The following is a 10767-nucleotide window of genomic DNA, read 5'->3' as shown; positions in this document are numbered from 1 at the left end:
TCTTTCCGTGGACAATCTGATATGATCCCTTTCTTACGGACACGACCATCGCTACCAAATGTAGATGAGGCAGTAAAAGAGCAGGTGCTTGAATGGATCTAAAGTGCTCCATGAAGTGGCCTTTCCTCCACCTCAAATTCAATATCCCAAATACTCCATTCCTCTGTGGTGTCACCCCAACCGCACTTGCTTCCTACCAGCTCTCAAGTCTCCACCCGCCCTGCTGAGTATGGGGTAGCAGAGATGGTTGAGTCTGCAGAGCTGTTTAGTCACACTATAGCCTGGGAATCAGAGGTCTGCTCCAAAGCTGCAGTGAGTCAAGACAAGGAAATGATGTGCACTGATGCCCAGAAGCTTTGTGAGTCGGATCCAGGCCCAGATGAAGAAGGTTCTGAGCATAATTTAGACCCTCATTCCCAAACTGTAGCTCCTCTTGGTGGAGACAATGAGGAACATGCTACATAGTTACATTGTTAGTTACATAGGTTGAAAAAAGACCTAGGTCCATCTAGTGCTGATGAGACTCAGATACCTGATTGGAACGGCAACTTTACTATTCGGTCAGGGAAAGAAGAGGTTGGCTCAGAGGACGAGGGGAGTGATAACACACAGGGTGATGATGAGGTTTGAGATCCCACTTACTGTCAACACACAGGAGGAGGATGCTACTGACGACGAGATTAGATTGTGCCTCCTGGACAGAGACGGAGTACTGGAATCACTTCAACAACTGCATCCTCAGCCACAACTCAAGTCATGGTGGCTCTGCAGGTCTCATGGGCTCTAAGCCTTGCCTAGTCTGGGCCTTTGTTGACATCGCAAAGGATCTCCCAATTCATGTCATCGGTAAGATTTGTCACCAATCTCTAAGAAGAGGCCAAAAACTCACTAGTTTGAGTACTTCGTCCATGAACCGTCACATGGATATGATGTGATAGGGTGAGGGTGTATTGATGACCTTTATCCACTGTGAATGCAAGATGCTTATTTGCCGTTCATTGTTTGCATTGTTATTCACATGTAAAAGGGTAAGAGTGTATAAATTACCTTTATTCACTGTAAATGCAAAAGGCTTATTTACTGTCCATTGTATGCATTGTTGCTAACCACCCACAAGGGGCCACTGTTTTGCATCTGCCTTTGACTGTTTGGTCACTATAGCAACAGCAAAACGGTCTTGGCTGTTGACTTGGAGACCGGAGAAGGTGCTGTATGTGAGCTGAAGGAAAAGTGAAAGGTGTGCGTAACAGAAAGGAGCGGCCGCAGAAACGTTTAGGTGGATAGTGAGGAGACTCGTGTTAGAGTTTGGTGAGGAGGACCGTAATGTGTGTGAGCAGCATCCTGTGCTAGAGACCGTCATTCTTCAGTTGCTGGCTATAATGATCACCGTGAGAGGATCTTCAAGTCTCCATTTATGGCAGCTGGACACCAGAGTACCCGGGTACGGTAGGCTGGTCCCAGGAGTGTGTTCATGCAACACTTTGTTTTGGTACTAAAACACATATCTGTTCTGCTTAGGCAGACTATATAAACAATAAGACTTGCTTGCTCTGTTCTGTCAGAATGTCAGTTACAGTTAAAATCTTAAAGGGACAGTGCCAGATGTTTGCATTGAATGTTGCTGTAGAAGATTTCCAGGACTGTGTTGCTGAGCTATGTGGTTTGCATTCCCACTGTCATCATCTGCCTTATCTGAGAGGCTTCAGCAAATAAGGGTATTCAGGGGGGTTAAAAGGTTTTGTTTATGTTTAGGTAGATATGTTGTAAGTAGAGATGAGCGAACCGTCCCGGGTTCGGCTCGAGGTCGGTTCGCCGAACGGAGGTCCCGTTCGAGTTCGGCTCGTCGAACGCTCGACGAACCGAACTCGAACTGCATAGGAAACAATGGCAGGCAATCACAAACACATAAAAACACCTAGAAAACACCCTCAAATGTGTCCAAAAGGTGACAAACAACTCACAACACAACACAAACACATGGGAAAGTGACAAGGACATATACTCATGCGAAAACAAAACAGCTGGATAAGGAAAAAGAGGAGGACACACAGATATAGGCATGGCACGCCCTTCTAAAATCATGTAAAACACCGCATGGTGACTCCAAGCGTAGTCTCCCTTTTTTTCCAAAAATTGGGCCCCACACACACCCACCCCTTCAGTGGCAGCAGTTGTGCCCCAGTTGTACAATTCACAGCTAGATTTGCATCAAGCACATTCAAAAATACACCATTCTTATCCGTCCCCAGGATGACACCGGGGTAGGTAGCAAAGTCTTTCCTGATCCCAGCTCTGTTCATCTTGGCTTCTTTTAAAAACACAGCAAGCAAGGGTTACTCCAAGCGGAGTCTCCCTTTTTTCCAAAAATTGGGCCCCACACACACCCACCCCTTCAGTGGCAGCAGTTGTGCCCCAGTTGTACAATTCACAGCTAGATTTGCATCAAGCACATTCAAAAATACGCCATAATTAACCGTCCCCAGGATGACACCAGGGTAGGTAGCAAAGTCTTTCCTGATCCCAGCTCTGTTCATCTTGGCTTCTTTTAAAAACACAGCAAGCAAGGGTTACTCCAAGCGGAGTCTCCCTTTTTTCCAAAAATTGGGCCCCACACACACCCACCCCTTCAGTGGCAGCAGTTGTGCCCCAGTTGTACAATTCACAGCTAGATTTGCATCAAGAACATTAAAAAATACGCCATTCTTATCCGTCCCCAGGATGACACCGGGGTAGGTAGCAAAGTCTTTCCTGATCCCAGCTCTGTTCATCTTGGCTTCTTTTAAAAACACAGCAAGCAAGGGTTACTACAAGCGGAGTCTCCCTTTTTTCCAAAAATTGGGCCACACACACACCCACCCCTTCAGTGGCAGCAGTTGTGCCCCAGTTGTACAATTCACAGCTAGATTTGCATCAAGCACATTCAAAAATACGCCATTCTTATCCGTCCCCAGGATGACACCGGGGTAGGTAGCAAAGTCTTTCCTGATCCCAGCTCTGTTCATCTTGGCTTCTTTTAAAAACACAGCAAGCAAGGGTTACTCCAAGCGGAGTCTCCCTTTTTTCCAAAAATTGGGCCCCACACACACCCACCCCTTCAGTGGCAGCAGTTGTGCCCCAGTTGTACACTTCACAGCTAGATTTGCATCAAGCACATTCAAAAATACGCCATTCTTATCCGTCCCCAGGATGACCACCGGGGTAGGTAGCAAAGTCTTTCCTGATCCCAGCTCTGTTCATCTTGGCTTCTTTTAAAAACACAGCAAGCAAGGGTTACTCCAAGCGGAGTCTCCCTTTTTTCCAAAAATTGGGCCCCACACACACCCACCCCTTCAGTGGCAGCAGTTGTGCCCCAGTTGTACAATTCACAGCTAGATTTGCATCAAGCACATTCAAAAATACGCCATTCTTATCCGTCCCCAGGATGACACCGGGGTAGGTAGCAAAGTCTTCCTGATCCCAGCTCTGTTCATCTTGGCTTCTTTTAAAAACACAGCAAGCAAGGGTTACTCCAAGCGGAGTCTCCCTTTTTTCAAAAAATTGGGCCCCACACACACCCACCCCTTCAGTGGCAGCAGTTGTGCCCCAGTTGTACAATTCACAGCTAGATTTGCATCAAGCACATTCAAAAATACGCCATAATTAACCGTCTCCAGGATGACACCAGGGTAGGTAGCAAAGTCTTTCCTGATCCCAGCTCTGTTCATCTTGGCTTCTTTTAAAAACAATGTAAGCAAGGGTTACTCCAAGCGGAGTCTCCCTTTTTTCCAAAAATTGGGCCCCACACACACCCACCCCTTCAGTGGCAGCAGTTGTGCCCCAGTTGTACACTTCACAGCTAGATTTGCATCAAGCACATTCAAAAATACGCCATTCTTATCCGTCCCCAGGATGACACCGGGGTAGGTAGCAAAGTCTTTCCTGATCCCAGCTCTGTTCATCTTGGCTTCTTTTAAAAACAATGTAAGCAAGGGTTACTCCAAGCGTAGTCTCCCTTTTTTCCAAAAATTGGGCCCCACACACACCCACCCCTTCAGTGGCAGCAGTTGTGCCCCAGTTGTACACTTCACAGCTAGATTTGCATCAAGCACATTCAAAAATACGCCATTCTTATCCGTCCACAGGATGACACCGGGGTAGGTAGCAAAGTCTCTCCTGATCCCAGCTCTGTTCATCTTGGCTTCTTTTAAAAACACAGCAAGCAAGGGTTACTCCAAGCGGAGTCTCCCTTTTTTCCAAAAATTGGGCCCCACACACACCCACCCCTTCAGTGGCAGCAGTTGTGCCCCAGTTGTACAATTCACAGCTAGATTTGCATCAAGCACATTCAAAAATACGCCATAATTAACCGTCCCCAGGATGACACCAGGGTAGGTAGCAAAGTCTTTCCTGATCCCAGCTCTGTTCATCTTGGCTTCTTTTAAAAACAATGTAAGCAAGGGTTACTCCAAGCGGAGTCTCCCTTTTTTCCAAAAATTGGGCCCCACACACACCCACCCCTTCAGTGGCAGCAGTTGTGCCCCAGTTGTACACTTCACAGCTAGATTTGCATCAAGCACATTCAAAAATACGCCATACTTAACCGTCCCCAGGATGACACCGGGGTAGGTAGCAAAGTCTTTCCTGATCCCAGCTCTGTTCATCTTGGCTTCTTTTAAAAACACAGCAAGCAAGGGTTACTCCAAGCGGAGTCTCCCTTTTTTCCAAAAATTGGGCCCCGCACACACCCACCCATTCAGTGGCAGCACTTGTGCCCTAGTTGTACACTTCACAGCTAGATTTGCATCAAGCACATTCCAAATCCACAAGCATTTACTCTCCCCAGGATGACACAGGGGTAGTAAATTCCTTCTGGATCCATGACTTGTTCATTTTGATGAACGTCAGTCTGTCCACATTGTCACTGGACAGATGCGTGCGCTTATCTGTCAGCACACACCCAGCAGCACTGAAGACACGTTCAGAGACAACGCTGGCAGCTGGACACGACAAAATCTCCAAGGCGTAACTGGATAGCTCTGGCCATTTTTCTAGATTTGAAGCCCAAAAGGAGCAAGGCTCCATTTGCAAAGTCATGGCATCGATGTTCATTTGGAGATACTCCTGTATCATCCTCTCCAGCCATTGACTATGTGTCAGACTTGTTGTCTTTGGTGTCCTTGCAAAAGAGGGTCTAAAAAAATTATGAAAAGATTCCTTAAAATTGCTGTTACCAGCACCAGATACGGTCCTACTGGTACGGGTAGACTGTTGAAGATGACGAGACTGTCCCATGTTTGGCAAGTTACAACTGGGAGAATGACTCCCTGCACCTGCACGGTTGTTTGGTGGAAAAGCCGAGCTAAGATCGAGTAACAGCTTCTGCTGATACTCCTGCATACGTGCGTCCCTTTCTATGGTTGGAATTATGTCACAAAATTTGGACTTGTACCGCGGATCTAATAGTGTGGCAAGTGAGTAGTCATCATCACTTCCAATTTTGACAATACGAGGGTCATGTTGGAGGTAGTGCAACAAGAAGGCACTCATGTGTCTTGCGCAGCCATGCGGACCAAGTCCACGCTGTGTTTGTGGCATAGAGGTGCTAACCGTTCTTTCTTCCTCTGACATCTCCCCCCAACCTCTTTCAACTGAAATTTGACCAAGGTCTCCCTCATCCGCTGAGTCTTCCATGTCCATGGACAGTTCGTCCTCCATTTCTTCATGTTCTCCTACACCTTCCTCAACATCTCGCCTGCTACCATGCGCCCTTGTTGATCCCTGTCCCCCATGGTCCCATGCCTGCCGCCTTGGTGATGATGAACGTCTGGACCTTGGTGATGTTGTTGTGTCTTGCGCATATGAATCCTCCTGTAGTTCATCCCCTTCCTGTTGTCCCACCCCCTGACTCCGAATAGTGTTTAGCGTGTGCTCCAGCATGTAAATGACTGGAATCGTCATGCTGATAATGGCATTGTCAGCGCTAAACATATTCGTCGCCATGTCGAAACTCTGCAGAAGGGTGCATAGGTCCTTGATCTGAGACCACTCCATCAGGGTGATCTGACCCACCTCTGCATCTCGTTGGCCCAGGCTATACGTCATGACGTATTGCACCAGGGCTCGGCGGTGCTGCCACAGTCGCTGTAACATGTGGAGAGTTGAATTCCAGCGTGTCGCCACATCGCATTTCAGGCGATGAACCGGCAGGCCGAAAGACTTCTGGAGCGATGCAAGTCGCTCAGCTGCGGCGCTTGAACGGCGGAAGTGAGCAGACAGTTTTCGTGCCCTGTTCAGAAGGCCATCTAGGCCGGGATAGTGTGTTAAAAATTGCTGGACGACAAGGTTCAACACATGAGCCATACAAGGTACGTGTGTCACCTTGCCCAGGCGAAGGGCCGCACCCAGGTTTACAGCATTGTTGCACACGGCCTTACCAGGCTGCAGGTTGAGTGGAGACAACCATTTATTAAACTTGGACCGCAGAGCTGACCACAACTCCTCAGCTGTGTGACTCTTATTCCCAAGACATGTCAAGCTAAAGACCGCCTGATGCCGTTGCGCTCTGCTGCCAGCATAGTAATGAGGGGTGCGTGATTCCTTTTGCGCTGTGAGAACGCTGGTGGCCTGACCAGGCAGGCTTGGGGCGGAGGTGGAGGACCCAGATGAGGTGGAGGATGCAGAAGCAGTGGCGGAACTTGGACAGACAGAGGATTGACACACAAGTCGTGGGGACGGCAAGACTTGTGCAGCAGACCCTTCACCATCTATCACCATAGTTACCCAGTGCCCAGTCAGCGACATGTAACGTCCCTGTCCATGCTTACTGGTCCAAGTATCGGTGGTGAAATGCACCCATTCACACACAGAGTTTCTCAAGGAAGCAGTGATGTTGTGTGCGACATGCTGGTGTAGCGCGGGCACACCTTTCTTAGAGAAGTAGTGGCGACTAGGCATCTGGTACTGGGGCACAGCAACAGACATAAGGTCTCCAAAATCCTGTGTGTCCACTAGGCGGAAAGGCAGCATTTCGGTAGCCAACAGCTTACAGAGGGATAGAGTCAACCTCTTTGCTTTGTCATGGGTCGCAGGAAGTGGCCTTTTTTTTGACCACATCTGAGGGACAGAGATCTGGCTGCTGTGTGTAGACGGTGTTGAGTAGGGTGCCCCTGGAAAAATGCAGGTTTGTGAGGAAAGTGCTGGCGGAGACATGATGTTGCCTTCATCCAACGTTGGTGCTATCGATGTCTGAGAGAGCTGTACACACTCATTTGTTTCCACTTCCAAACCAACTGACGACCTACCAAGCAAACTGCCTGTTGCGGTTACAGTGGTGGAAGTTGTGGGTGGAAAAACAGGTGTGACAGCTGTCCCCACAGTCCTAGAAGATGACGAGCACGCGGATGCACTGGAAGGGGCAGGCGGTGGATGGTTCGCTCCGCTAGGCCGCATTGCAGCACGGTGAGCTTCCCACCAGGCCATATGATATTTATTCATGTGACGATTCATGGAAGAAGTTGTCAAACTGCTGAGGTTTTGACCTCTACTAAGAGAACCATGACAAATTTTACAGATCACATAATTTGGGCGATCTTTTTCTATGTCAAAAAAGGACCAGGCTAGGCAAGGCTTAGAGGCCATGCGACCTGTTGATCCACCCCGAATAATGCTCAGAGGCAGAGTGGTGGCTGAGGATGCAGATGTAGACGTGCTACCAGTACTCCGACTCTGTCCAGGAAGGCGCAAGGTAACTTCGTCATCAGTTGCATCCTCCTCCACCACCTCTGTTGACCTCCTCGAGTGCCTGACTGTGGGTTGACAGTAGGTGGGATCTAGAACTTCATCATCAATTGTTGTGTTTGCACTCCCCTCCCCCTCAGACCGAGCTTCTTCTTGCCCTGACCGAAAATTTAAGTTGTCATCCCAATCGGGTATCTGCGTCTCATCTTCATCAGTATGTTCCTCATTGTCTATAACCACAGGTGTTACAGTTTGTGACAAAGGGTCAACATTATGCTCAGAAACATGGTCCTCACGGCCTGAATCAGAGTCACAAAGGTTCTGGGCATCACTGCAGACCATTTCCTGTTCTGTACTCACTGTAGCTTGGGAGCAGACCTCTGATTCCCAGGCTATAGTGTGACTGAACAGCTCTGCAGACTCAGCCATCTCAGTTCCACCATACTGTGCAGGGCTGATGGAGACTTCAGAGCTGGGAGAAAGCAAGTTTGATTGGGATGACAACTCAGAGGACTGGTGTTTTTTGGATGCGGTACTTGAAGAGGCTGAGAGGGCACTTGTTGGACCACTTGAGATCCATTCAAGCATTTTCCTTTTTTGGCCATCATCTACCTTTGTTCCTGTTGTTCGTGTCCGTAAAAAAGGGAGCACATCGGATTGTCCACGGTAAGTAGTAGACATCTTACTTTTGCTGGTAGATGGTCTATCTTCAGCAGATGATAATGGAGCTTTGCCACCTTCCCCACGGACAAAACCTTTTTTGCCTTTTCCACCACGCCTCTTCCCCTTTCCACCAGCATCTGTCATTTTGCCACTCATGTTGATTGCGACAAGATTGTGCACTGAAAATGTGGTAGTAAAAAGTGAGAGGTGGTGTAGATTGCAGTGGTGGTCTAGCTTTATTAACAGCAGAATAATAAAGAAAAAATATCCCTGACAATGCAACTACGGCCCTTAAACTGGCAGCAAAAATTGCTAGTATAATGGCTTAGTTATAATGAGTTGGAGTGTGCAATGCAGGTAGAGGTGCTGCAAATGTCTTTGCACTAGTGGGACTAGACAACAGTCCAATAGCCACGTTTAGGATGCCAATAGGTACACTGAGTGTTTGCTAGTATAATGGCTTAGTTATAATGAGTTGGAGTGTGCAATGCAGGTAGAGGTGCTGCAAATGTCTTTGCACTAGTGTGACTAGACAACAGTCCAATAGCCACGTTTAGGATGCCACTAGGTACACTGAGTGTTTGCTAGTGTAATGGCTTAGTTATAATGAGTTGGAGTGTGCAATGCAGGCAGAGGTGCTGCAAATGTCTTTGCACTAGTGGGACTATATCAAAGTCCAATAGCCACGTTTAGGATGCCACTAGGTACACTGAGTGTTTGCTAGTATAATGGCTTAGTTATAATGAGTTGGAGTGTGCAGAGGACAGGAGGGTACAGTGCCAGGATTGTGGGGCTCTGGGTAGAGGAAAGGAAGCCTGCCTTTCTATTCCCTCCTAATGGGGAAATGCAGGGAGGAAATCCCTGACCTTTGCTACACAGACGCTGGTTTTCAGGACCTGTCACCTATGGCTCTGACCCTGCTGGTACGAGCCCTTAAAAGGACTGATGGAAAGTGCTGTCCCTATGCTGTCCAGCGCTGTGTATGGAGCGCATACAGCTGTATCAGCGATAGGACTCAGGACGGAGCTGCCCAAGTGATGTCTGACACCAAAGACGCAGAAGAGATAATGGCGTCCTGGAGGAAAATGTCTGGTTTTATAATGCAGGGACATGTGACATGGACATCCTATCACACATGCCGTTGCTTCTCTGGCTAAAAGTCCACTTAGCTGTGTGTGTGTCTGGGATTGGCTGACATGCTGGCCCGCCCCACAAGACGCGCGCGCTTAGGGAAGGAAGACAAGGAAAAAAAAAAAAAATGGCGATCGCCATTATACAAACAGCAGTGATCTGAAGGCGCTGTTCACGCACACTATACACTGAAATGTCATAATAGTGTGAGTCACAGAGTGACTTACACTATTACAGCGGAAAGCCAGCTGGGAATTAGCTGTTTTTTTGCTGCTAGAACCGTTCTCGAACGTTTCTAGAACTATCGAGCTTTTGCAAAAAGCTCGAGTTCTAGTTCGATCTAGAACAGGCCCCAAAATCACTCGAGCCTAGAACTGGAGAACCTCGAACCGCGAACCGCGCTCAACTCTAGTTGTAAGCTCTTGTGCTGTGCCACTAGTAGGTCGTGTTCGCACAAACACACACACACACACACACAATTACTTCTGCTACCCAGAGGGATTACCAGGTATTAGGCGACTGTTTAGACAGTCCCTTGGTTAGGCAAAGGTTGATGAGAAGGTGGTATAAATCGCCATTACCAGTGGCGCAGCATAGGGGTGTAGCCTTTTGGCCTTGTGAATAGATTGTTCTATTCTTTCTGTTTTATGCATGGTTTTTACTGTTTGTTTTTGTAAAGTTAAACAATCATTTATCAAACCAACTGCCTAGAGTCCTTTTCCTGGTGCGTGGTTTTGCTGTATACTGGGGAGCCCACCCGGTACATGACTTTAAATGAAGCATAAGTCGCAGTGGGAAGATCACTGTGCTACAATGCAGCCTAGCGGGGCGGGTCAACCACTGTCTGCCCCATCAAGTGCATCTGCGTGCCCTTCATCCTCTGTGACTGTGGGGACAGCAGTCACACATGTTTTTGGACGCAGACCTACCACCTCCTTACCCACAACAGGCAGTGTGATTGGCAGGTCGTCAGAAGAGAGAAACAGCTGCCGGTGTTGAGCTCTCTCAGACATTGAGAGCAGAACCTTTGGATGAAGGCAACATTATATCTACGCCTGCACCTTCCTCACAGATTGGCTGGACTAGCTGCAGTTACAAATTGGCTACTAGAGAAGGAGAGGTGGGGTAGCTTTCTTGACAGCAGTGGTACTTCACTGACTATCACACACACTGATACTATGCCCCAAAGTATTGCGTGGATACCTGCAGTTAAAAATTGGCTACTAGAAATGGAGAGTTGGGGTAGCTTTCTTGACA

Source organism: Anomaloglossus baeobatrachus, chromosome 6, assembly GCF_048569485.1.
Source record: "Anomaloglossus baeobatrachus isolate aAnoBae1 chromosome 6, aAnoBae1.hap1, whole genome shotgun sequence".
Taxonomy (NCBI): Eukaryota; Metazoa; Chordata; class Amphibia; order Anura; family Aromobatidae; genus Anomaloglossus; species Anomaloglossus baeobatrachus.
The sequence above is the reverse complement of the archived record's forward strand: the minus strand, read 5'-3'. Positions refer to the sequence as shown.